Consider the following 5,907-nt stretch of genomic DNA (forward strand, 5'->3'; position numbering starts at 1 on the left):
AAGCGATTCTCACGCATACTCATGTTAGACTATGCCATAGTCGAATTTTGATATAAAAATATGTTATTATTAACCATAATGAAATGCAAAAGCGAGCGATGCATCGCAAAATTCAGCGATTGCCATTCGCTTTCCTAAAGCAGTGCATCGCAATCGCTCGGCGATCAGCTTAATAGCAAGCTTCCCAGCAAACACAAAATTGAAATAAGTTATATTTTGGGTTTCGGTTTAGGTAAAAACGTTTTAATAACATTAAAATGTCGGGTTATATAAAGGTCATGAAATCGTTTTAAAACGTTTTGTATGAAAACACACTACAACAATATTTTTAAAATGTTTTTGAAATGTCATTGTAAACTATTTTTGCAAACATTTTTGGCTAAATATTTTGCCAACACTTAAATAACATTATGTTAAAATATTTGCACCCAGCAAACACAGTAATATTCTTAAAATGGTTTTTTTACAAAACGTTTTAATAACATTTAAATATCGGGTTATATAAAGGTCGTAAAAACATTTTTAAAACGTTATTGTAAATATTTTGGGCAAATATTTTTTGCAAAATATTTTTTCAACCCCAAAATAACATTCTGTTCAGAATGATTTTTGTTTTCAAAAATGTTTGTGGAATGTTATAAAACGTTTTTATACCCTTTATATAACCCGACATTTAAATGTTTTCTGTAAAACATTTGTGTTTGCTGTGCAGTAAATTACCAACAGATGTTATTTAATGTCATGAAAACGTTTCATACCATTAATGTACCCTTTATATAACCCGACATTTAAACGTTTTCTGACAACCTTTTATAACCTTTTGCGAATGATGTCGAAAACGTTTTGTGTTTGCTGGGTTATGCCTTTCACATTGTAAGTGAAGTCATGTTAGGGTGATGTCCAATATCAAAATAGAGCTGAAGACTTTCAGCATTATAATATTTCTCTTTAAATATCTTCGTAAAGCATTCCGTACGTTGGATTCTTGTAATTTTGCGATGGAATCAATCAGATGGTATATTTTTTTAATTCACAGCATTGTCATGATTGTTTTTGAAGATGTATTTGTCACCAAAAACAATACCTAAAATATGATTCTTACTTAGTCGAACAAAGGTACGTTCATTTCAAATAAGTAAATACTTAAGTGGCAAAATATCGTTAAAATGTAATGACATGAATGTCATGAAGACCTAAAATATGATTGTAACTTAGTCGAATAAAGGTACGTTTACATGTGTTAATACGTCAACCATTTTACTTATAGGTCCGAATGAACTTTAAATTCCCCATCAACTATCTGAAATTAAGTAACAGAGCTGTATTTGTAATGACTCACGTAGGCCTGTAGGCAATGAACATTGGTCATGTGGAAAGATACATCAATACTTCACTGTAAACCTTCAATACGCAAGAAACACCATATAAATGCATTCAATTAGAACGACTGCATACTTCCAGACATTACACGTCATGTTTATTGGAAACATTGATGCAGGAGGAATGGACAGTTATAACTGTTATAATGAGTTTACAGTAATGATTTTTTTTCTTAAGAAAAATTTTGTTGGCCAAATTTAGCTTTGAAATGAAATTTAGACACAGAAAAAGTATAAAAAACAATTAAAATTATAACTAAAAAAAAATTAAAAGGGCCGACCCTGATTTTGGCCAATTTTTGTTCGGTCGGTAGAGTGCAAGCAAACATATTTTTTTGCCTAATCTCTGCATAACATCAGCGTATCCAAAAGTACCTTACTGAAAAATGTTGAAAGTTAAATTAACGCTAGTTATTTATGTACATGTATTAATGTATGCTATATGAATATGTAATTGCAATTGGTTCTCAGATAAATTAGCTGTCTGAAATATTTATACGGTGCATGGATGCATAATTCCCGGGTTATCGGGATGAAAAATATATATAATAAATGTAATGAATATAAATTTGCAATGGCTTCTCAGATGAAGTAGCTGTCTGGAAAATACGGTTGGATGTTTAGTTTCCTAGTTCCAGGGAAGAACAAAACCTCGTCTACAAGCATATAGAGTGCTTTTGATGAAAGCTAAATTAATCCAGACGCCATCCATCGACAAAATTATAATATTATGGAGTTAAGCAAATTTATTACCGATACAAGCATTTACAAACAAGTACTATTATAAGATCCATCTATTGCATTGGCATATCTACGGCTGTCTCGTTTTAATTTAGCTTTCATCAAAAACACACTATATGCTTGTAGACGAGGTATTACGGTATATATAGTAAATGTATGAATATACACTTTGTAATTTGTAATGGCTTCTAAGATGATGTATGAAGTAGCTGAAAGAATGAACAATGTAATGAATATAAATTTGTAATGGGTTCTCTGATATAGTAGCTGTCTAGAATGCTTCTCCGGTATCGGGATCAAAAATATAATGGACACAAATTTGTAATGGATTCAGATAAAACAGCTGTCTGTAATATACGGTTGGATGCTTCCCCGGTTTTTGGGATGAAAATATAATGGATATAAATTTTAATTGGTTCTCAATGATGTATTTATCTGGAATATACGGCTGGATATGAGGAATGTACATATTATTACTGGTCAATTGAATTACGGGTGAGCAATTCTTGGCCGCTAATGATGGATTTTCCTTTTTTTTCTTTTTATTTTGTCAATTTTTAAATACCTTAAGAGGGTACTACACCCCTGGCCAATTTTGTGCCTATTTTTGCATTTTTTTCTCAAAAATTATAGCACATTGGTGGCAAGTAAGATATGTATATTATAGGGGCAAGGACTACAACTACTGCACTGAAAAGTCAGCAAACCAAGGCAAGTAGTTATTGATTTATTGATTAAATATTGGGTTTCCCTCATTTTGGACTGTAACTCCACAACTGTTGTGTGTGCTGAATTAAAATAGGCACAGAATTTGACAGGGGTGTAGTACCCCCTTAATGAAAAAAATACCTTTATAACAACGATGGTTTTACGAAGTTTATGAACGAGGTTAATGACTGGTATGAATTTCTTGACGTGCAAATGACAAAAATCAAAGCACTTGCCCTTTGATTTTTGTTCATCACAATGCATGCACTGCCGCCCGGGTCGTGCATTAATATTCTGGTGAAAAAAGAAAGGGCACCTGCATTAATTTTGTCATTTGCATTATTACTTTCAGTTATTCACCTCTAGATAATGTAGATAGTGTAGCTGTCTAGCAGATATGACTATCTCCCATCCAATGCATGACTAATAAGTAATCAAGGCTGATAAAAGCATTTCTTTATACAAAACCTGTATTTAGAAATTAAAGAATCCCTTGTAATCACTTTGTGAACTCATTTAGAAGCTAAACCAGTATGTGTTAACTTCCTAACTAACTAATAATACTGTTTAAATATGTTTACAAAGTGAGAGCCAATGTTTTTAGACAAGTGTGTAATCGGTAAACACAGTTTTTGCAGTGTACATTGTATTTGTGTATTCAGCCGAAAAAGCAATTGATCTCTTGGATGAAATAAACAAAATCCTAAACAACCGTCTCCATTGTTTTATTTTGAGAGTACAAATTAAATTGATATAATGGATGTGTGGAGAAGTTTGTTAGATCTTCAATTAAGTTGAAACCAATAAAGAGCCATGTTCAGCCCCAATACGGCATATTGCCGGCGCTTATCACTTGCGACTGACGCAGCGGCAAATTGTCGGCAACGTCTTCCGCAGCGGCTGACAGTTGTCGCAGTGTACGATATTTCCCTGCAGAAAACGTCAAGAAGATGAAAAAAGCCTTGAACGAAACTAATCACTTGAGCGGAAAATCACAGCTGTAAAAGTGCAGCTCATTACCGAACTTAAACCAGTATTTCTTCTATACTGCGCCAATAAAGTATCCTTACACTTGGAAAAATAATCACAATTTCAAAACCGAACAATATTGGTGTAAACTTGTTTTTTTAATAGATGCACTTTCTAATCATGCACATTATGACACCACATTGAATCCAATGTGACCTCAAGAAGTAAAGTTACAAGCAATTGAATAGACGAAGGTCCAGTTTTAAAAGTGATCCCGTCAGGAAGCAGTGATTTGTTTTTCAAAGAAAGACTTCTAATTTGATTTTGACTGTTTGCAATAGTAATGTCGAAATTAGGACTTACTGTCAATAGTACGAAAGAACTGCGTGACGGGTATAAGATATGAAATGCAAGTAGTATTTTGAAGTAACAAAAACCTCACGTGATCTTCCATCATGGCGCCGTAATTTGTCTGTATACGTTCGTAGTCGTGTTCTCGTGTGAACAAACTATTAATCTGCAATGAATAATCTGACATAATTGTACTTCACCCCCGGTATAATCTATTGATTTTAAGTAGGCAAAGACAATCACACAGTATTGACGATGGTGTTAGAGTATCAATAATTGGGCAAGTCTGACGGAGGTCATTAGTTACAGTGACGTGGCTGAGAAATCGCGTGGGGCGGCATTTTAAGATTCGCGTCCGGTTTGCATGTGGTTATTGTCATCTGTATACTCGATTGTTTATCTTTGTTCATTAACATTTGTTAATTAATGCTGATAAATCGTGGTATGCTGCAGATCTATCTGTTAGAATTTAATATTTTAAGAGGATTCTATGATGCATCTGAATTAGACACTACCAGATTTAGCTAGATTTCACCCGAACTCAATACTTTTATTATAGATGCTAAAAGGTCACGTACAACTTTCAATATTTACACTCAATAAACTGAACAGTTACTTTTATTTTATAACTACGGAAAGCCAATCAATTATTGAACTGAGCATCTAACTAAACATACAATTGGATTTTAGCACCTTATAGCAATTTATTTATTTATTTATTTTATTCATATTTATCCAGGGTAGCCCAATTCAGCCGATAGCTGGTCTTACATGGGGCCCTGCAATACATTTACATAACATTAAAAGGCAACAATTTTCAACATGCAATTTATATAAAATATACAACTATTAGATACAAAATTAAAATACAGAAATATATACAATTTTCAAAGTAAAATAGAAATACGTCATTAACAAGTACATGCTCAATTTTATTTACGACTTGAATCTTTGCTGCACATTTATTGAACTTCTTACATCATTACTCAGTTTATTCCAAACCTCAACCCCACTGTATGAAAAAGATGATTTAAAGTACCCAGTGTCATAACCATTTGTGCAAGGCGGTAGAGCCAATAAATTGGACGCAGCTTGTCTGGTGTTCACATTATGCTTTTCATGTACATAAGAAAACCTGTTGATAAGGTACTGTGGTGATATATCGTTAAGACATTTAAACATTAACAGTGATTTGAAGTACATTGCACGAGTTGGGAGTGATTCCCATCCTAATATAGGAAACATTATATCAGAAAACGTAAGGTAGTTGGCACGCAATATTATTCTAGCACATCGCTTTTGTAAAACACATAATTTACGTACATCTTCATTGAAGCGACCAAACCAAACTACACTGCAATAGTCGAACTGTGGTTGGATAAGAGCCTTATATAAAACATTAAGAGTGCGAACGTCAAGAAATGTTTTTAGACGTCTCAAGAGTCCTATTTTACAAAATAATTTCTGTATGACTGAATTAACATGATCGTGCCAAAGTAATTTAGAATCTATCTTTACACCAAGACATTTGGCACTATGCACTCTTACAAGTTGACAATCATTAATTGAAACTGAAAAAGCAGAGCATTTATCATTACGTAACTTAGGCTCACTACCAATGAGCATAACATTTGTCTTATCAGTATTAAGAAACAATTTGTTTACATTTAACCATGCCTTAATTGCAGAAAGATCGTCAGTGAGCTTTTTAGAAATAATATCAGTATCAGTACCACTGACAGACAGAGTGGTATCGTCT

This window comes from Amphiura filiformis, chromosome 12 (genome assembly GCF_039555335.1).
Source record: "Amphiura filiformis chromosome 12, Afil_fr2py, whole genome shotgun sequence".
NCBI classification, from domain to species: Eukaryota; Metazoa; Echinodermata; class Ophiuroidea; order Amphilepidida; family Amphiuridae; genus Amphiura; species Amphiura filiformis.